The following is a 23,009-nucleotide window of genomic DNA, read 5'->3' as shown; positions in this document are numbered from 1 at the left end:
ATGACTTTCCTCAATATGGTCTTAACTATTCTGGGAATTTAAGGATCCATTCTTTCCTCCCTGTGAAACCACATGGGCTGTGCCATTCCTGCAGAAGAAGGGTAATTAGTACCCCAACAGCTTCCTTGAAAAGGTAGGTGGTAGACTCTTAAACTAGGGTTGCTTTGCTTTTTAATTTAACTCAGTACTAATTCTCAGTACCAACTGTACTTTATACCAGGTTCAGGCTCAGTCTTGGGTTTCCTAATGGGTAGGGATGTGAGACAGGTCAGGTTTTTTTTGTTGTTGTTTCTTTGTTTTGTTTTTACCAGAGCACTGCTCAACTCTGGCTTATGGTGGTGCAGGGGATTGAACCTGGCACTTTGGAGCCTCAGGAGTCTGTTTGCGTAACCATTGTGCTATATACCCCCACCCAACAGGTCAGTTTTTGATTGGTTGATTTTAGATTTGTTTATTACAATCACTTTGACATATGCAATACCAGGGATTCAACTCAGTACCTCATGCTTAAAAGGTTAAAGCATTCACTGCACCACCTCTTTGGCTATGCAGCTCAGGGTTTATTGAATGGTTCCTGCAAGATTAAAAGCAACAAAGACCTATACAGGGCGTTGGTTTAGAATCTAACCCATATGCTTGTGTTTTGTGTGTACAATGGTGCAATGGATAAGCCTTGGAGTCTCAAGCATATGATCCTGAGTTTAATCTTTGGCATTGCAAATGCCAGAGTGATTTTCTGGTTTTCTCTTTTTTCCTTCCTAAATAAGTAATTAAAAAAAGAAAGTAAGTTTCACACATCTGCCTGCTTTTTTTGACTAGCTTATTTCCCCAGTTATAAAAGGCTTTGGGGTGATAGCAACACTTAACATCTATTGGATGGTGTCTTTTTTCTTTTTTTTTTTTTCCTCCTCCAGGGTTATTGCTGGGCTTGGTGCCTGCACCATGAATCCACTGCTCCTGGAGGCCATTTTTTCCCCCTTTTGTTGCCCTTGTTGTAGCTTCGTTGTGGCCATTATTAGTGCCCTCCTTGATGCAATTCGTTGTTGGATAGGACAGAGAAATGGAGAGAGGAGGGGAAGACAGAGAAGGGGAGAGAAAGACAGACACCTGCAGACCTGCTTCACTGCCTGTGAAGCGACTCCCCTGCAGGTGGGGAGCCGGTGGCTCGAACCGGGATCCTTACGCCGGTCCCTGTGCTTTGCGCCACATGCGCTTAACCCACTGCGCCACCGCCCGACCCCCCTTTTTTTTTGTCTTCTGTCTCTAGGGTTATTGCTGGGGCTCCGTGCCTGCAATACGAATCCACTGTTCCTGGAGGCTATTTTCCCCTTTTCTTGCTCCTGTTGTTTACCATTGTTGTTGGGTAGAACAGAGAGAAATCGAGAGAGATGAGGAAGACAGTAGGTGAGAGAAAGATAGACACCTGCAGATCTGCTTCATCACTTGTGAAGCGACCCCCCTGCAGGTGGGAAGCTGGTGCTCAAATAGGGATCCATTTGCCTGTCCTTGCACTTTGCGCCATGTGCGCTTAACCTGGCCCCCCGAACGGTTTCTTTCTATCTGCACTAGACATGTACAATAGAGGCCATGGTTTATTCTCTACTCAAGATGCAGAAACCAGGGTTCAGAGAGTTCTCATACCTAATACACCACTCGGTAGCTGGAAACATGGACAGTGGAAGAAGGGCTTAGCAATTCTACTGTGGGAAGAAACACAAGATGAACTAGACTTCCCAGGGATTAAATGTTAAAGTTAGGTGGAGGAAGCTGGTTTCAAACCCTCTCCATATTCATAACCCTGTACTACCTCAAGCCTGGTACTCATCCCACAAGATAGCCAGTACTGACAGAAAGCTGGAATTCCTAGAGCAACCTTTTACCTGGCCAGGAGGCCCCAAGCCTCTCCATGCTCCCCCTGCCCAAACATCCCCTTTCCCACCCCACAGCCTGCCCCTCCAGCTCATTGAATTTGGAACTGGAAATAAGCTCCACTTTCCAAAGTATATTTGTGAGCAAAGCAAATGAGTTCAGGCCAACGGGTCCATGCTGGAGGTAAGTGCCAGATGAAAGCCAACAGGACATTTTTAAGAGCCTTGAGTTTATTCATCGGAACTTTAATAAAACAATATGTCCATGGCCTGGGGCAGGTATAATTTTCATAATTTTATGGGCCTCTGAGACAGGAAGAGAGCTCAGGTTTTATTGTGTTTTGCACGATAAATGGCATTCCAATTGTCTACATGATGTTCTTTAAGGACTCTGTCTGGCAGGAACACAGGCCTTCTGGAGCCCACCTGGGCCTTGAGGCCTGAGGCAAGGGATAATTATGAATACATCTGTATCTGCTAAGCAGGAGATGATTGAAAAACTCCCTCGTTTCCTTCTGTCATTAGAAGACAGTTCCTACGCCAACACCTATGTTCACATTTAACAATTGTTAAGTCTGGAGGGGACCCTCCCCCCACACTCATTTTTTCCTCCCCCATCCTCCCCATCCTCCCTGTTCCCTCTCCCACTTTCTCCTCCCTTAGGTCTGACCTCTGCCAAACCTGAAGAAACTCAGGTACACAGTCCCATGATTGGCCCCCCTCCCATTGGGTATATCAAGGGAGGGAATGGTTTAGAGCCCTGAATCAAAAACCCACCACAAAACAATAGTGGTGCTCCAAATGAAATACTCACAGTTTGGTTGTTTATGTGAAGCTTCACAAGGTTAACAGGGCTGGCCTTACGAAATCATAACATTGAGTGTGGATTTAGCATTATTTACAATTTTGAAAGCAACTGGGTTGATAGACTCTGTCTCTTATTACAGATGAGGAAATTGGCTCAGAGAGGTTAAGTCACTTGTCTAAGTCCACAGAGTTTTTAAGAGGTGAATCAAGGGGGCCAGGCATTTGGTGTAACTGGTAGAACATGGACCCAGGTTTAAGCCCCCAGCTACCACTTGTAGGAGGCAAGTTTCATGAACGATGAAACATTGCTGCAGTTGTCTCTACCTCCCCTTCTTCCTCAATTTATCCAACAAGTAAATAAGATGTTAAAGGGCACTTGAGATTATGGAGGTCGATGGTTTTTAGCCTGGAACTTAGAGGGTTGCTTAAAGGAAACCCAATGACATTCATCAGTTTCTGTACTGGTGCTTTTTATATTGGATAGAGAAATCAAGAGAGAAAGAAGAGAAAGAAAGATACCTGCAATCTTGCTTCACCGCTCATGAACTCACTCCCCCTGCTTGGGACCAGGAGCTTGAACCCGGGTCCTTGCACATTGTAGCGTGTACTCTACCAGGTGTACTGCCATCTGGCCCCTACACTGTTGCTTGTTTGAGAGGTATTCCAGATTCTCAAAGGCTCTAACCCACATTCCTATGTGACCCTCCTAAAATGTCAGTGGTCCACCTCCCCCATTCACTCACTGGTCCAGTCTCCCCACCTCTGTTACGTGGATGGGATACAAAACATAGAGGGCAGCCTGTCCAAGGTCACACACAGGTTAGGTGCAAAACCAAAAATAGCTGGTTTCTGTGTTATCAGTAACACCTCCCACCTCTAACACACACACACACACACACACACACACACACACACACACACACACACACACACACCCTCTCCTGATCTCTGCTGTGTTCCTCCTGCCATGCCTGCAAAGGCAGCCGCTTGATGACCTGTTTACTCGCTCACAGCCTGGCTCTCCTTACAGAGGTTGAGCAGTATGCGGGCAGGAAACTCCAGCCTCTTGTGTTCATCACTCAGTGCCTTTGTCACAACACCCACAGAAACTGAGGACACTACACAGCTCTGACACCTGACACAGGCATGAGTGACCACATTCCCCACACCTGTTGGGAAGTTTCCAGCACAGCATCTGGTTTCTGAGCTTCAGTCAAGAAATCTTGGTTTATTTATTAATTAATTAATGCTGTACTGAAAGGAGAGTCAAAGAGTAAGAACAAGGAGCCTCAGACTTTCTGTTGGGAATGAAAGAGTGCAGTGTCTCCCTGATGTTAGCCTGGTGATAGGAATAATAGGACCCATTTTAATCTCGTGTGGCCAACACTGTTTGCCAGGTGCCAGGCACAATGCCAACCAAAGTGCTCTCCATGTTCTTTCTTTTTTAAAAAAGTTTTGACATTTTTATTTATTTGATAGAAAAACTGAGAGTGGAGGGGGAAGTATAAAGGGAAAGGGAGAGACACCTACAGCCCTGCTTTACCATGTGTGAAGCTTGCCTCTGAAGGTGGCTTGAACCTGGGTCCTTGCAGATCGTAGTATGTGTGCTCTACCATGTGCACCTACTACCTTTCCCCTTATCCATTGCTTTTTTTTTTTTTTTTTAACTCCTCACACCATGTTAGGTTAGGACTGTTATTCCCTCCTCTTCCACAGACAGAGGTAAAGTCATACAAGCCTGGGCTCAAAGTCTCTCTTTCCTCCCAATGTACCTACCCACAGACTCTGGGAAGAGGCCTGAGCTAGAAGCCATGGATGCATTGTTGCAGAATCACTCCTGGGCTGTGAAGGGTTGCTAGGGCCAGAGATCTGCAAGATGAATTTGGACAGTTACCCTCTCAGCTTCCTTTATCACCTGCCAATGATAGAAGAGCCCCAAGGAATAAAAAAAGAAAGAAAGCCAGTGAGGCCAGACAGTGGTGCCCCCAATAGAGCACTCATGTTACCATGTGCAAGGACCTGGGTTCAAGTCCTGGCCCCCACCTGATGGAGGCAAACTTCACAAGTGGTGAAGCAGTGCTACAGGTGTTTCTATTTCTCCCTCTACCTCCCCTTTCCCTTTCATTCGCCTCCAGGTTATTGCTGGGGCTTAGTGCCTGCACCATGAATCCACTGCTCCTGGAGGCCATTTTTTCCCCCTTTGTTGCCCTTGTTGTTGTAGCCTTGTTGTGGTTATTATTTGTTGTTGATGCAGTTCGTTGTTGGATAGGACAGAGAGAAATGGAGAGAGGAGGGGAAGACAGAGAGGGGGAGAGAAAGATAGACACCTGCAGACCTGCTTCACCGCCTGTGAAGCGACTCCCCTGCAGGTGGGGAGCTGGGGGCTTGAACTGGGATCCTTACACCCGTCCTTGCGCTTTGTGCCACATGCGCTTAACCCGCTGCACTACTGCCTGACCCCCTCAATTTCTTTTTCTCTATGCAAAATGAAGAAGGAAGGAAGAAAAGATGAGAAGAGAAAAAAAAGGGAAGGGAAGGAAAAGGGGGCCACATGGTGGCACACCTGGTTGAGTGCTCATATTATAGTGCACAAGGACCTGGGTTCAAGCCTCTAGTCCACTCCTGTAGGGGTAAAGCTTCATGAGTAGTGGAGCAGCTTTGCCTGTGTTTCTCAGTCTCTCTCCTCTATCTCTTCCTTTTCAATTTTTATCTGTCTTTATCCTAGATAAATAAAGAATATATTTAAAAATGAATAATAATATATCTTTATAAAAAGGAAGCCAGTGGAGAAATATAGGCCCCTTGGTCTTCCTGGCCCTAGACCATGTACAGCTATCAGAGCAGTTACTAAAGGTGGGTGTTGTACACTTACCAGGCCAGCAGCAATAGAATTATTATGGGTCAGCTTAAAGAAACTTAGTTTTTAAAGATATTTTTAGACGCAAAGCGCAAGGACAGGCATAAGGGTCCTGGTTCGAGCCCCTGGCTCCCCACCTGCAGGGGAGTCGCTTCACAGGCGGTGAAGCAGGTCTGCAGGTGTCTATCTTTCTCTCCCCCTCTCTGTCTTCCCCTCTTCTCTCCATTTCTCTCTGTCCTATCAAGCAATGATGACATCAATAGCAACAACAACAACAACAACAAAAAAAAGGGCAACAAAAGGGAAAATAAATATTTTAAAAATATATAGTTTTAGAGTTAAATTATTTATTTCATCTTTTAGGATATTTCTTTACTAACGTGAGAGGACAGAGAGAACCAAAGCATCATTCTGGTGCATGCAATGCAGGGACTTAAACTCAGAACCTCGTGCTTTTAAGTCCAAAGCTCAGGCCACTGAGACAGGCTATAAATTATTATTATTTTAAATAACATGACGGTTTAAAGTGGAAAACTACAAAGTGGAAAAATAAAACATCCCACCATATTTGAAGCTTCAGTTTTATATTTTGGTACTATACCATTAATTCCTTTAACAAATGATGAGTACTCTCTACTAGCCACTGTTCCTCCTTTTTTTTTTTTCTATTATTAATTTTATCTTTCTTGTCACCAGACCAGGGTTATTGCTGGGACTTTGTACCTGTACAATTACTCTCCTGGCTATTTATTTTTTTTGCCCCAGGGTTATTGCTGGGGCCTGGTGCTGGCTCTACGAATCCACTGCTCCTGGTCACCATTTTTTCCATTTTATTGGACAAGACAGAGTAATTGAGAGAGGAGGGGAAGACAGAGGGAGAGAGAAAGAAAGACACTTAAAAACCTGCTTCACCACTTGTGAGGTGTCCTTCCTGCAGGTGTGGACCTGGGGGGCTTGAATTCAGATCCCTGTGCTTAGTACTATGTGGGCTTAACAGGGTGCGCCACCACCTGGCCCCTATTTTTTTTAAGGTAGAGGTGGAGAAGCCGAAAGAGCTAGAAAGCGAGAAGGAGGAGAGATACTATAGCACTGCTCCACCAGTTGTGAACCTTCCCTTATGCACATGCTCCCATGCGGAGGCCAGGGCTCTAACTCAAGTCTACATAACAACAAAGTGTGCGCTCCACCAGGAGAGCCATCACCCTGCTCTTGCTTTCATCTTTTTTTTTCTCCCCCTACCAGAGCACTGCTCAACTCTGGCTTATGGTGGTGCTCTGGTGTGAGGGAATGAACCTGAGACTTTGGAGCCTCAGGTATTAGAGTCTGTTTGCGTAACCATTGTGCCACAGCCCCCTCTCACTTTTATCTTTAAAGCTGCTCATGATAGCATGGGAAATAGCTCACCTATGGGTAAGGCTTGACTCTTACTGTGCTTGAAGCCCCAGGTTTCAGCCCTGGTATCACATGAAAGCACCAAATGGCACTGGGGGGAACTCCTATGGATAGTGGAGCAGTGCTGCAGCAGCATCTCTTCCTCTCTGTTTCTCCAACTGAAATAAAAATAATGAAAATAATATCAGCCTTGGACTAGTAGAATCATACATGCATGAATGAGGTCTTGACACTACAAAAACGCATACATACATACAGGATGAGATGAATATGATAACGACTAGGCTAAAGAAATGCAAGACTATTTAGTAAAATGCTTTTTTTCTTACTCAAATTACACTGAAGACTCTCTTTACCATCTTCATTGGTGCTGCATGGTATTTCCTTTTCTCACCTTAACACCTCTTTCTACCTCATGGGTGGGGTGGGGGGGGAGGGCATGCTCTCACCTCCACTCACAGCCACAAACCTCAGCAGCCACACATCTGTTCATCCTGCCTGTCCAGGAGACCAGTGGTTGGATGGAAACAGGAACCTGTCTGCTCAGGTTGTTTGCTTGGTGGACTTAAAGAGAGGGCCATGGGGATGGGGAAAGTGTCCGGGTGGTAGCTCAGCGGGTTAAATGCACATGGTGGGAAGCGCAAGGACTGGCACAAGGATCCCACTTCAAGCTCCCAGCTCCCCACATGCAGGGAGTCCCTTCACAGGCGGTGAAGCAGGTCTGCAGATGTCTATATTTCTCTTTCCATCTCTGTCTTCCCTCTTCTCTCGATCTCTGTCTGACCTATCCAACAACAATAGTGATAACAATAATGACAATGGTAAAAGGGGCAACAAAAATGGCCTCCAGGAGCAGTGGATTTGTAGTGCAGGCACCAAGCCCCAGTGATAACCCTGGAGGCAAAAAAAAATAGAGAGAGAGAGAGAGAGAAGACCGAAGACCACTCATGGGGCAGCCTGTTGGTTGCAGGGCTAGCTTCAAGGGCAGGAGAGAGACGACCAGGAACTCATGGCTGAGCGGGAACGCAATGCAATGTGTTTATTCATCAGAAAAGAATCTGCCTTTATATCTTCCAAGGCGGAAGTGGCCAGCTGGAAAAGGAAGTGGGTAGGAGAGTGGGTGGAGAGAAGGAAAAGAGCTTGGATTCCATCTAACCAGTTGGGGATTAAACCAATGCCCTGCAGGTTGGGCGAGTCTCAGGCAAAACAGTGATTATGTAAATAGACCACAACATCAAGCAATGCAGCAGACCTGGTGTAATGAACAATAGTCGGTGCCCTCATCAAGCAGTACTGGGAAATCCTCTTTCCCCAGAGCACTTGCCAAGTGGTACAGCTCTGAAGGCAACATTTTACCTACTAGGACAGTCCACCTTAAAGGTGATCACAAGGGGAAAAAAATTATCACAAGCATAAGTAGGAGGGTACACAGCTCATACTGGATTATCAGCCTTAGCCCGTGCAACTTAGAGAATATTGCAGGGTGGTGGCACACGCAGCTGAGTACACGCATTCCCATGTAAGGACCCGGGTGCAAAACCCCAGTCCCCACCTTCAGGAAGGAAGCCTCACGAGTGGTGAAACAATGCTGCAAGGGTCTCTTTTTCTCTGTTAACCGCCCCTCTCAATTTCTCACTGTTCTATCAAAATTAATTAATTAATTTTAAAAAGAAGAAGAGTATTGTGTGGTGGTCACTATTTAACGAATCTTTTCTTGTCCCTTTTAAAGCCCCTGAGTGCTGCCCCCACCCATACCACCATCACCACCATGTGTGGGTTGGACTTAGTTTCTTTATATATTTTTTTAACTTAATTTTTTTTTTGCCTCCAGGGTTATTGCTGGGGCTCAGTGCCTGCACCATGAATCCACTGCTCCTGGAGGCCTTTTTTTTTCCCCTTTTGTTGCCCTTGTTGTTGTAGCCTTGTTGTGGTTACTGTTGTTGTTGATGTTGCTCATTGTTGGATAGGACAGAGAGAAATGGAGAGAGGAGGGGAAGACAGAGGGGGAGAGAAAGATAGACACCTGCAGACCTACTTCACCACTTGTGAAGCGACTCCTATGCAGGTGGGGAGCCCGGGGCTCGAACCAGGATCCTTATGCCGGTCCTTACGCTTTGTGCCATGTGCACTTAACCCGCTGTGCTACCGCCCAACCCCCTTAAAAATTTTTATGTGGTCTGGAAGATGGCACAATGGATAAGGCATTGGACTATCAAGCATGAGGTCCTGAGTTCAATCCCGGCAGCATATGTACTAGAATGATGTTTGATTCTTTCTCTGTCTCCCCTCCTATCCTCCTTATTAATAAATAAAATATTAAAAAATATTATCTTTATTTGATAGAGACAGACAGATATCAAGAGGGAAGGGGGAGACTGAGAGAAAGAGAAGCAGACACCTGTAGACTTGCTTCACCACTAAGTGAAACTTTCCCCCTGCAGGTGGGGATTGGGGGCTTGAACACAGGTTCTTTTGCTCATTGTAACATATGCACTCAACAAGGTGTGCCACCACCTGACAACGACTTCTTGTTTCCAAATACTAGACAGGGAAAGGGAAAAACAGTGCCTTAAGGCAGACACCAAGCACCTTGACCAAGTGATCAAGATTAACGTCGCTAGTAGTAAGTCAAGGTGACAATTATTTCCCCCGATATGGGACAAAAGCACACCACCTGCCCCATTCTCTCTAGAACTCATACAGTTAGTTCAGTCACTAGAAAACATCAGGCAAATACAAATTGAGGGGCCATGCACAAAACACCAAATCAGTACTCTTTAAAAGGTGTCAAAGCTACAGCTGGGTGGTGGTGCACTTGAGATTGAGTGCATGCATTACAGTGCACAAGACCTCAGGTTCAGTGCCCTGGTCCCCACCTGCAGAAGGGAAGCTTCATACGCGGTGAAATAGTGCTGCAAGTGTCTCTGTCTTTGCCTCTAGCTCCTCCTTCCCTCTTAGTTTCTGTCTATTCAAAATAAATATATTTTTTAAAATATAATAAATGAAAGATGTCAGTCATGAAACACAAAGGGAGACTGAAAACTTGTCACAGATAAGGAAGAACTGATGAATGAGTTTATGCAACATAGCCTAGAACAGAGAAAGATTATTAGCGAGAAAACTAATGAAATCTGAAAAAGTCTATAATTAATCTATTAATAGTATTCATTTCCTACAGTTTGATAGATATACTATGCTTATGTAAGACATTAGTATTAAGGGAAGCTGTGAACTATAGTGCTATACTCCTGAAATCTATATGATAAAATATATTTTACTTTAATGAAGAAAAATATGGGCGGAGGAAGATAGCATAATGCAAACAAACAATCATGCCTGAGGTTCAATCCCCTGCATGACCAGGTTCAATCCCCTGCACCACCATAAGTCAGAGCTGAACAATGCTCTGATTAAAAAAAAAGAAAAAAGTAGTAGATCATCAAGGAAGCTAAGTGAAGGCTACAAGGAATTCTTTGCACAGCTTTTGTAACTTGTCTATAAATTTTAAATCATTTCAAAATTAAAGGGTTTAAAAAAATAATAATAATAAAGGAACTTCAGTCTCTTCCCAATGAATTTAGAATGTAAGTCAGACTCCTTTCAGAAGTTCACAAGGCCTTGCCTAGTCCAGACCTGCCATTCTCATCTTGTTCCCCAATCCCATCTCCCTACTCTTATCAACTTGTTAAGAAGTCCTCGACATGCTTCTGGGGATATTCTTCCCCCCTTTAACATATGGTTCATTCCTTCTTTCCCTTCAGCTGTCAGCTGAAATGCCACTTCCTCAAGTGATGTTTGCTGTAATCCTAGTCTTTGCCTTCACTGTCCTCATTTTAATTTGCAGAGATATACACGTATGCTTATTTGCTTATTTTTCAATCTGATTTTCTGTCATCAAAGACAGCTTGATTTACTGCTTTATCTATACCAGTCTAATCAGTGTCTGGAATGTTTATTATTTTTGTTATTATTATTCACTCACTCCCCGTTGAAGTTGCTTTTTTTTTTCTTTCCCCACCAGGCTTATCACTGGAGCTCAGTGTCTACATGATGAATCTACTGCTCCCTGCAATCTTTCTTTATTGCTGGGGCTCAGTGCCTGCACTACAAATCCAAATCCACTGTTCCTGGAGGCTGTTTTCTATATATATATATTTTTTGATAGGACAGAGAGAACTTGAGAGGGGAAGGGGAGACAAGAGAGGGGGAGAGAAAAATAGATACCTGCAGACCTGTCTCATTGCCTGTGAAGTGACCCCTCTGCAGGTGGGGAGCCGGGGGCTCGAACCGGGATCCTTGCACTGGTTCTTGAGCTTAGTACTATGTGTGCTTAACCCGCTGCACTACCGCCCAGCACCTCTTTTTTTTTTCTTTTTACTGATAGAACAGAGGGACAGTGAAAGGAGAAGGGGAGTTGGAGAAAGTAGAAAGAAAGACACCTGCAGCCCTGTTTCGCTGTTCCTGAGGCTTCCCTCCTGCAGGTGGAGACTGAGATCTTGAACTGGGTCCTTGCTCATAGTAATATGTGTGCTGTGCCAGGTGTGTCACCACCCAGCCCTTAACTTGCTTCTAATGTATTGAACTCCTGGTTAGTGTAGCCAACATCTTGGCTGATATCCTTTCCCTGTTTTCCTTTGCCACCCCAGCTTTGTTCCAGAGTTTACCCCTCTGTTAAGTAATTCAGGGAAAGTAACTATTCACAGTTTTTTTTAAAAAGTATTTCTCTTCTTTTTAAAAAATATTTATTTATTCTCTTTAGTTTCCCTTGTATTTTTTATTGTTGTAGTTATTATTGTTGTTATTGATGTCGTCATTGTTGGATAGGATAGAGAGAAATGGAGAGAGGAGGGGAAGACAGAGAGGGGGAGAGAAAGATAGACACCTGCAAACCTGCTTCATCATCTGGACTCCCCTGCAGGTGGGGAGCCAGGTGTTCCAACCGGGATCCTTCTGCTGGTCCTTGCGCTTTGCGCCACTTGCGCTTAACCTGCTGCGCTACTGCCAAACTCCCCTATTCACAGTGCATTCTAATCAAGTTACACTGGCCCCAGTCCTCTTGATAGTGATGGTTTCACCCATGGACATGAGCCACAAATATGACTAAGGTGATGTTGAGGAGGGAATCTGAGGGACTTCTGGGAAAAGTTTATTCCTAAATTGAGAAACAGGGATGACATGAACACACTGTAGGGTCTGTGACACTAGAACTGTAGCATTAGTACCATAAAGGGTGTTAGTCTGAGGAGAGAAAATCTGGATGGCAGTGAGAAATCAAAGAAAGAACTCCTTTTAGGGATGCGAGGTGAGAGGTGGGAATGAGGAGGAGAGGCACCAGGGACTGAACTCATGACCTTACACATTCTAGTCATGGGTTACCACTGAGCTGCATCCCAAGAACCTGGTCCTTTCTGACATGTCCAAGCTACCTATTGATAAGTTAGCCAATCCTAAAGTCTTCCTACCTAGGGATTTCTTATAGCATAAATGAGTAAATCTTATCATTTCAGTCAGTTTGAACTGGGTAATTTTGGGGGCCTTGACATCAGAGCTTTCCTGGCTGACCAAGCTGGTCCATTTTCTATTCTCGTTCTCCCTCCTTCCCTCTCTTTCTTTTACAAGTATGTTGTTTAGAAAGATCATAGATTTGGAAGTGACCTAAAGTTATCTTGACTATAACTTCAACTGTGTAAGGGTTAGACATTACCATTTTTCACCTTTTCTGGGGTTTTCTTTGGAATGAATGCCACAAAGTCATGTTTTACATAGGCCAGAGAGCTGTGTCCGACTTTATACGGTCATCTGCAATGCATGAAGTGACTACTTTCACTCCAGGGAGGGAGAAGAAATAGAGTCCTAGGGTTTTTCTTTTAGTGTATCTTATTAATTTATTTATCATTGCTGCCTTGCCCCTACCCACTTTTTTCAAGATGAAGAGATCCACCAAGCTCCAGTTCCTAAAATCTTCCAAAATAGATGACATGGAATGTTGTCTCTAAAATCAAAATCATGTTTTCCTTGTAATTCCAGGAAGGGGGCAGGGGTGGGGGGGGAGGGAAGTTAGATCTTAAATAAGTCTCAGATTATAAACAGTCTCCCCTCACCCCCACTGCCACCCGCAAGCTACACAGCCGGACAAGTCTTTCTCTTGTGACTTTCAGACTGGAGCACCGCCAAAAATGTGAGCAAGAATTTGGCCCATTGTTACTTTAAATATCCTGTGTCGCAGGCCATCTAGGAATGTCTAAGTATGGGAATTTTCCTTCGGAGGTCTGGGATGTAGATATAAATAACTGGTTTGCTAGATCCTGTCTCCATCCTGCTGCTTCTAGTTTCAGTGTCCCTGAGTCAGCCAGTCACTCGGGATGGGGGCAGTAGCACAATGCAGCAGATACTTTTTTCCCTAAAGTTAACTTCTACAGGCCTGTTGAGTTAGGGAGTAACTAAGTACTAAATGCTCTTGATAGTGTAGTTTAGGAGATGAAAGTTGAGGCCCACTCACCTGAGCCAGCCCTTCTCTCCCCATGTTGAAATTTGAGGGGCTTGGTGGTGGAGCACCCAGTACAGCACACATGTAACAGTTCTCAAAGATTTGGGTTCACACCCCTGGCTTCCCCCTGTGGGGTGGTGGTGGTGGGGGAGGCTTAACTAGTGTTGAAGGACTATTGTAGGTGTTTCTCTTTCCCTATCTCCCCCTTTCCTTCTTAGTTTCTTTCTGTCTCTGTTGACAATAAATTTAAGAAACTTGAAAAAGTTGTGTTTTTCTTTGGCTGCATAAGAGGAGACTCTTAGTCCCAACCTTTTTGCCATTGCCACCACCACCAACCCCCCTCCAAACCCCCCCCCAAAAAAGGATCTCTTGAACTTTGCTTCTATCACAGGTGAAATGTGGAGGTAGTTTTGTGATCTCGGAGGTGGCACAATTGATAAAGCACTGAACTCTCAAGCATGAGGTCCCGAGTTCAACCCCCAGCAGCACATGTACCAGTGTAATGTCTGGTTCTTTCTCTCTCTCCTATCATTCTCATTAATAAATAAATAAAATATTTTTTTAATGTGGAGGTAGTTTGTCACCTTCCAACTCTAACTTGCTCAAATTCAGTAGTCTTGGGGTACTTTGGGATAACAACTAAATCAGATAGATCTTCAAGAAGCATCTGACCTGAGAGCAGAAAGCTCTCTTATTTTCCCCATTTCTCTAGAGCAGGCAGAAGCCAGAGGCAGAATGCCTCTTTCTGGAGAGTGACACCTTCTATGACCTCACATATCCACACATTGTGTTGGCCAGCCCATTCCAACCCCACCTCTCCTCTCATGCTGCTAAGACACCTGTAGAGGGGTCGGCCTGAGATCACCATGTCCTCACAAGACATTTTTTTTAGAACCTTGGCTTAGCATTGAGCATGATTATCAGAGAACCTGAATTCAAATCTCAGTCATGCTACACACTGACTATGGGGACAGACAAATGACAGTCTCCCTGAACTTTCTGTGCCCTATCTATAAAATAGGGTCAGTAGTGACTTAAGTCATGTGAACTCTTTCCAGTGGGAAATCTATGTGCACAGCAATAACCGTGAAGGAAGAACTCCATAAATAGGGGCCAGGAAGTGGCACACTCAGTAGAGCTTACACACTGCCATGCTCAAGCCCCTGGTCTCCATAAGCAGTGAAGCAATGCTATAGGTTTCTCTCTCTTTAATTTAATTTATTTATTATTGGATAGATACAGAGAGAAATTCAGAGGGGGGAGATAGAGAAGAAGTGAGACAGGTATCTGCAGCTCTACTGCACCACTCATGAAGCTTTACTTTGCAGATGGGGACCAGGAGCTTGAACCTGGGTCCTAGGGCACTGTAGTGTGTGTGCTTAACTAGGTGTGCCACTGCCTGGCCCCAAGGTGTCTCTCTTTCTCCCTATCTCCCATTGTACTCTCAATTTCTTTCTGTTCTGTTTAAAAAAAAAGGGGGGAAGGGAAAGAGAATAAAAGGAGAATATATATATATATTGGAGTACTGCTCAGCTCTGGTTTCTACTGGGATGGGAAATTGAGCCTGGGGTTTCAAAACCTCATGCATAGCAGTCTTTTTGCATAACCATTATGCTATCTCCCCTGCTAAGAAAGGGGAATCTTCTTTCTCCTTTATCTCACAATTCTTTCTCAGTTTCCCTCTATCTTACAAAAAGAAAGGAAGGGAAAGGAAAGGAAAGGAAAGGAAAGGAAACGAGAAAACAAACAAAACACCACACTTGGATCAAAAATGGTAGAGAATGTTCCATCCTCCAAAAGGAGGCTGGACAATATACTCTATGCTACACCTGAGGAAGATGGGGCAGCTTGGAACGTTCCTACTTATGACCACAGAATGTGAGCTCAGATCTACAGGGATGCAGAGGTCACATAGGCTCCTAAGCTGAATATGGGCCCCAGATCACATCAAATTGATGGAGTTTACAGTCAACAATATTTATACTCTTTTCTCATATTTGGGAGCTACTCTCTTCCCTGATCCAGCCTTCTGGCCCTTCTGCCAGCCATGACATCATCTCCCCAGACAATAATTAGGATCCACCTGCATATCAGATTTCAGGATCAGGCAAAAAAAAAAAAAAAAAAAAAAAAAAACACTAGTATAGCCACAGGCCCTTTGGAATATAAGTAAAATATGCCTACTAGCTATCTACAAAACAGAGGACACCCCCCCCCCCAACTCTTCACCTGCACTATTCAAGCCTTTAGGTTCATGATTGGTCAACAATTTGTTTGGCTTTGTATGTTAACTCTCTTTTTAACCACCAGGTTCCAGATGCTAGCAGGATGCAACCAGACTTTCCTGGACAGACAACCCCACCAATGTGTCCTGGAGCTCTGCTACTCCAGAGCCCTTCCCTAATAAGAAAAGAGAAAGACAGGCTGGGAGTACAGATCGACCTGTCAATGCCCATGTTCAGCGGGGAAGCAATTACAGAAGCCAGACCTTCCACCTTCTGCATCCCACAATGACCTTGGGTCCATACTCCCAGAGGGTTAAGGAATAGGAAAGCTATCAGAGGATGGGATGGGATACAGAGTTCTGGTGGTGGGAACTGTGTGAAGTTGTACCCCTCATAACCTATGGTTTAGTCAGTGTTTCCTTTTTATAAATAAAAAACGAACACACACGCACACACAAGAAAGGAAAAGGATGGCTACCAGAGCAATGGATTTGCATTTCCAGCGACAATCCTGGTGGCAATAAAAATAAATAAATAAATGAAAGACAGCAAGTCAAGAAGGTGGAGGACGAGAAGGCTAGAAAGAGGGAAGAAGAGTGATCCAAAAGGTGGTGCAGTGGCTAAGGCACTGGACTCTCAAGCATTTGGTCCTGAGTTCAATCCCCAGTAGTACATGTACCGGTGTGATGTCTGGTTCTTTCTCTCTCTCCTCCTATCTTTCTCATTAATAAATAAATAAGTAAACAAAATCTTTAAAAACAAGAAAAAAGAAAGAAAGAGAGGGAAGAAGATACAGAGAGGGAGAAGTGGCCAGTGAGGAGGACAGTTAAGAAGAAAGTCATGGGACAGTTCAGATTCAGAGATATGTATGTGGAGACTGAGTTTGAGGTAATTTGGGAAGTCTTGAGTGGAAGAACAGTGGGTTCATTTTCTGGTATAATGTTCTGGGAGTCAGGCGGTAGCACAGCTGGTTAAGCGTGGTGTGAAGCTGAAGGACAGGTGTAAGGATTCCCAGTTGGAGCCCTGCCCCCCCCCCCCCCCCCGCAGGGGAATCGCTTCACAGGCAGTGAAGCAGGTCTGCAGGTGTCTGCCTTTCTCTCCCCCTCTCTGTCTTCATCTCCTCTCTCCATTTCTCTCTGTCCTAACAATGATGACATAAATAACAACAACAATAAACAAAACAGCAACAAAAGGAAAAATAAACATAATTTTTTTTTAATTAAAAAAAGAGAGAGAATGTTCTTGTGGACTTGTGCTGGGAGCTCAACTAAATTTTCCACTCAGGACCTCCATTACCTAGTAAGGGCAGTAGAATTTCCACAGTCCAAAAAGAAGAAATAGAACCTGGGGTCCTCTCACAGAAAAGACCCCTAAATCTGAGTGTGTCAGTGACTGATGGCCTGCCCTGCCCTAAGAAACTTGGCCAGGATGGTTTTAGAAAGTGTAAAGTGGGGGGGGGAGGGGTTGTGTGGTAGTGCAGTGGCTTAAGCACACATGGCGCAAATTGCAAGGACCAGTATAAGCATCTCAGTTCAAGCCCTCAGCTCCCCACCTGCAGGAGGGGTTGCTTTGTAGGCGGTGAAGCAGGTCTGCAACTGTCTATCCTTCTCGCCTCCTCTCTGTCTTACCCTCCTTTCTTGATTTCTCTCTGTCCTATCCAACAACAATAACGACTACAACAAAGGCAACAAAATGGGAAAAATGGCATCCAAGAGCCGTGGATTAGTAGTGCAGGCACTGATAACCCTGGAGGCAGGCAGGCAGGCAGGCAGGCAGGCAGGCAGGAAGGAAGGAATGGAGGAAGGGAGAAAGGGAGGGAGATGGGAGTCTGGCGGTAGCACAGTTGGTTAAGTGCAGGTGACGCAAAACGCAAGGGCCAGCGGAAGGATTCCGGTTAGAGCTCCTGGCTCACCACCTGCAGGGGAGTCGCTTCACAGGCGGTGAAGCAGGTCTGCAGGTGTCTGTCTTTCTCTCCCCCTCTGTCTTCCCCTCCTCTCTCCATTTCTCTCTGTCCTATCCAACAATGACAACATCAATAACAACAGTAGTAATAACTACAAAAATAAACAAGGGCAACAAAAGAAAAAAAAGATTTTTAAAATTAAAAAAAGAAAAAGAAAGAAAGAAAGGAGGAAGGAAGGAAAGAAAGAAAGAAAGAAAGAAAGAAAGAAAGAAAGAAAGAAAGAGAAAAGAAAGAAAAAGAAAAGTGTGGGCCTGGGAGACAGCTTAGCAGGACTGGCAGACCAGAAGCCCCAGAGTTTCCAGGTTCAGTCCCTGCCACCATAGTCAGCGAGGGTTGAGCAATGCTCTGGTCTGTATCTCTGTCTCTTATAAAAATGAAAAAGTGTCCTATCCAACAATGACAACAACAATAATAACTACAACAATAAAACAAGGGCAACAAAAGGGAATAAATAAATAAAATAAATATTAAAAAAAAAATGAAAAAGTGACCAAGGAAATAGATTGACTGGTAGAGCATAGACTAGCATGCCTGAGGTTTAATCCCTGGTGCCAAAGGTGTTACTGTGGGTCCTCTCACAATCTTTTTCTTTATCTTTGTTGCATGTGAAACTCACTCATATGGAATAAATAAAATAAAAATTTAAAAAGATAACTCTGAAAGAAAGAAGGAAAGAAAGGAAGGTAGGAAGGAGTGCTACTAGGAAAAACAATTTCCTGGTGGAGAATGACCCAAGTAGTAGTAGAAGGAGAAGCATAGGGATTGCTGCAAGGATCCCACCTGCAGGGGGGTCGCTTCACAGGCGGTGAAGCAGGTCTATAGGTGTCTAGCTTTCTCCCCCACCCAACCCCGTCTTCCTCATCTCTCTCATTTTTTCTGTCCTATCCAACAACAGCAACAATTAAAAAAAAAAAAAAAAAAGACCACTAAGACCGTGAGCCCCTCCAATAACCCTGGAGGCAAAAAAAAAAAAAGGAAGTCAAAAGCCTGCAGGAACTGTCTAAATAAAACAACTGAGATGAACTGGATGGACATTTTTTTCCAGAACCTAGCCTTTCACAAGGCTGAAGCATGAGCAGGAAGGGGCTCCCCTCCCCCGGGGAAGCCCTCTATTGATTGGGAAGGGATGTCTCCCTTTATAACCCCTTCACCCCAGACAAATGGCTCAGATGAATCGTTTCTGCTGCGTGTTATTTTCCTTCCTAATGACAGCACCTCAGCTCAGTGAACACCCGGCTTCCTCTGACAGCAGAGAAATTTCACACTTCCAGTCACCCCCATACCCCTACCTTAGCTCACCAACTTCCAGGGGCTACTAGGACTCTAATGTACATACCAAAAGAAAAAGAAAAGAACACTCAGGGTCGGGGGGGGGGTGGGGGGTGGGGGGGGGTCAAAGGGAGCCCGGGACAGAGTTCAAGGCGGCAAAGTCTCCCCTTGACCCCAGTACAAGCTGAACTGAAACTGCTCTCTGCAGGTCGAAGCTGCCAAAACAAAGTGAAAGGTGTAAAAACAAAGTGAGAAGGTCACACAGCAACAGGCCCCTCTCTCTCTGGAATCCAGCCAGTGTGTGTGTGTGTGTGTGTGTGTGTGTGTGTGTGTGTGTGTGTGTGTGTGTGTGTGTGTAGGGCTTTTTCAACCTTCTTTAAGCACTCTGCCCCTACACTACAATGAGCATGTGAGAGGTAAGGCTGGGCATCCAGTCCCACCTATTTATTAAACATGCATTTTCACTTGTTTTAAAGCAGCCAAACGGGAGTCGGGTGGTAGTGCAGTGGGTTAAGTGCATGTGGCACCAAGCACAAGAACCAGTGTAAGGATCCCAGTTCGAGCCCCAGCTCCCCACCTGCAGGGGAGTCGCTTCTCAGGCAGGGAAGCAGGTCTGCAGGTGTCTGTCTTTCTCTCAGCCTCTGTCTTTCCCTCCTCCATTTCTCTCTGTCTTATCTAACAATGACAACATCAGTAACAAGAACGATAATAACTACAACAATAAAACACAAAAAGGGGAACAAAAGGGAAAATAAACAAACAAATATATATATATATATATAAGCAGCCAAAGACTTGGCTTTCTCTCTCAGTTTGCTCTTACTGCGGTTTTCCTTATCTCAGTAAACGTTTGACTTACCCAGTAGCTCAGTCCAAAAGTGCTTGGGTTCATTCTTGGGCTTCTCTTTTTATTTCTTCACCCCTCATCAGATCCAGCAGCCAATTGTGCTGGTATACATTTAAATTTATTTGGAATCTGATCTGCTCTCACCACCACTACTGGATTATTGCAACAGCTTCCTTCCTCCCAGGGCTCTCTATGTCTCCCACAATCTCTTACAGCTCATTGATTCACTTCGCAGAGGGCACCATGCAGGTGGCTCTGGCAGGCCACATCTGTCCTTCAATCTCTGCATGTAAACAGATGAAAATGATAGTACCTGGCTCAAGAGACCAGATGAAACAAGTCAAGAGTGCCTGTCACTCTGATTTGTCTACCATGCTTCTTACAGATTGATTTATTTATTCACCAAGGAGTGAACTAGAGCATCACTCTGTCACATGTGATGCCAGGGATCAAACCAGGACTTCATGCTTATAAATTCAGAGCTCTAGTTGCTGTACTACCTCTCAGGGTATTTCACTAGTTTAAAAAATAACATCTTGGGGAGGTTAGTGTTTTGACATATTCTATGCAGGGGATTGAACCTAGGGCCTCAGGTATGCAAGTTCTGTGCTCAGTTCACTAAGCCATTTCCCTCTGGCCACTACAATTAGTTTTTTCAACCATTTTAATCAAGAAGGTGTAGATAATTATTTACAAATCAGTTGCTACCACACGTATACAATGTCTTATTTTGCCCATGGTGTCAGCATACCACATCCACCACCAGCTATCCTCTCCCTCCACCAAAGTTTACTTGGTCCCCAATATCCTCTCAACCTCTTTAGAGTCCTAAACTATGCTGAAAAACAAAACAGAGCAATCTGATTTAAAAAATAGGCAGAGAATCTGAACAGACATTTTCCCAAAGAAGACATAAAGATAGCCAGTAAACACACGAAAATATGCACAATATTACTAATCAGGTAAGAGTAAATGAAAACCACAAGAAGATATGCCTGCACCACCATCAGAATGGCTATTAGACAAAAGGCAAGGTATAGCAAGATATTGGCAAGGATATGGAGAAAAGCAAACCCATGATGATGAGAATGGACTTCTGTATGAAAATTAAAGTAGTATGAAAATTCCTCAAAAAATAAATAAATAAATGAACTATTATATGATTCAGAGACTGTCCTTCTGGCATTTAGCTGAAGAAAATGAAAATAATTTGAAAAGAAATCTATACCTCCATGTTTATCACAACATTACTTCCAACAAACAATCTAGAACTATATGAAAGTAGCCTAAGAGTCCATCTAGGATAAATGGATAAAGAGGTGACATTCACACACAAAGAGAAATGCTATGTGGCCATTAAAAAAAAAAATAGACTACGCACATAGTTGAAGCACAGGGATACTGATTTGAGCCCCGGTCTCCCCACCTGTATTGCTTACAAGTGGTGAAGCAAGTTTCCAGGTGTCTACCCTTCTTTGCCTCTCTCTATCCACCCGTCTCTCTCAGCTTTTCTGTCCTAAAGAGAGAGGCGGGGAGAGAGAATGCCACCAGAAGCAGTGGACTCGTAGTGCTGGCACCGAGCACCAGCAACTGGAAGCAATAAATAAATAAATAAATAAAGTGGACTGTGGTAATTTGCAATAATATAAACCTTTAAATCATTGTGCTAGTGAAATAAGTCAGAGAAACACAAATCTATATGATCTCATCTATAGATGGGATCCAAAAACTGAAGCAAACCAAACAAATCTTAGACATACAGAAAATAGATTGGCAGTATTCAGAGGAGATGGTGAAATAGGTGAAGACACCAGCAGTCAGTTACAGTTTTTTTTGTTTTTTACCAGAGCACCGCTCAGCTCTGGCTTATGGTGGTGCAGGGGATTGAACCTGGGGCTTCGGAGCCTCAGGAATGAGAGTCTCTTTACATAACAATAATGTTATCTACCCCTGCCCCAGTTACATAATAAGTAAGTTACTGAAATATAATGTATAGCATGGTGACTATAGCTAATAAAAGTATGTAGCATATTTGAAAGCTGTAAAAGGTCTCATTATTCCAACCCTGACACCATCTCCCATGATAATACCTTTGGCCCACCTGCATGTTAGCTGTCAGGCTCAGGCAAAAATTAGTAAAGTGATAGGCCCCTTGAAATGTACTTAAAATAGACCTACTAAATTCTTCCAAAATGGTAACCCCAAATCTTAACAGCTATATTCTTGCCTTTAGTTTCCAGATCATTAAAAATTTATTCTTCTTTATATGTTAATGCTTTTTCAGCCACCAAGTTGCAGATGCTACCATACCAGCCTGACTCCCCTGGGCAGACAACCTCACCAGTGTGTCCTGGAACCCCATCTCTCTGGAGCCCTACCCCACTAGGGAAAGAGAGAGACAGGCTGGGAGTATGGATCGACCTGCCAACACCCATGTCCAGTGGAAAAGCAGTTACAGCAGCCAGACCTTCCACCTTCTGCACCCCATAATGACCCTAGGTCCATGCTCCCAGAGAGATAAAGAATAGGAAAGCTTCTAGTGAAGGGGATGGGATAGGGAATTCTTGTAATAGGAAATGTGTGGAATTTTACCCCTCTTATCCTATTGTTTTGTCAAAATTTTCCGCTTTTTATTTTATAAATTTTTTTTAAAAGTCTCATTATAGGGAGTTGGGCTGTAGAGCAGTGGGTTAAGCACACTTGGCACAAAGCACAAGGACTATCGGAAGGATCTCGGTTGAAGCCCCTGGCTCCCCACCTGCAGGGGAGTCGATTCACAGGTGGTGAAGCAGGTTTGCAGGTGTCTATCTTTCTCTCCTCCTCTCTGTCTTCCCCTCCTCTCTCCATTTCTCTCTCTAAAAAAAATGTATCATTATACACATACATATATTGTCACAGAAGTTGTAATTCAGTAAGAGAACTATTGATAAATAGACTTAATGTGGTCATATAGATATTTAGTCACAATGTTGTAATCTAAAAGCAACACAAATTTATATGCTAATGATGAGAGAGAGAGAGAGAGGAAAAGAACTCAGTCGAACCTTCCGTAGCATCTGGAGCACCACATACTCTGGCCCTGCTCACTGCTGCTTGCCCTTTTAGGCCGACTGGACCTTCAAGGTCAAATCAGACATCTGTTCTTCCCTGCAGCCTTCACGGCCCCGCCTGCACCCCTTCCACCCCAGTACTGTCTGCCTGACTTCCTGCCCCACCTCCAAACAGCTGGGTGGCCTCTGTAGGTGATTTCACTCCTTTATATCTGTTTCCAAATCCAAGAGAAGGGGGGGAGGG

The 23,009-nt window shown here is 44.3% G+C and overlaps 1 long non-coding RNA gene across 1 annotated transcript in view; it reads right to left on the bottom strand.

Annotated features, from left to right (window-relative positions):
* LOC132535131 (uncharacterized) overlaps nt 1–19,945 on the bottom strand; it is a 35,429-nt gene extending 15,484 nt beyond the window's left edge. The window contains exon 1 of the long non-coding RNA XR_009546918.1: nt 19,728–19,945. This is a non-coding gene — a long non-coding RNA (uncharacterized LOC132535131). The remainder of the gene's footprint in view (nt 1–19,727) is intronic.
* Nucleotides 19,946–23,009: the final 3,064 nt, after the last annotated feature.

The sequence above is a fragment of the Erinaceus europaeus genome, chromosome 2 (genome assembly GCF_950295315.1).
Source record: "Erinaceus europaeus chromosome 2, mEriEur2.1, whole genome shotgun sequence".
Classification (NCBI taxonomy): domain Eukaryota; kingdom Metazoa; phylum Chordata; class Mammalia; order Eulipotyphla; family Erinaceidae; genus Erinaceus; species Erinaceus europaeus.
The sequence above is the reverse complement of the archived record's forward strand: the minus strand, read 5'-3'. Positions and strand labels throughout refer to the sequence as shown.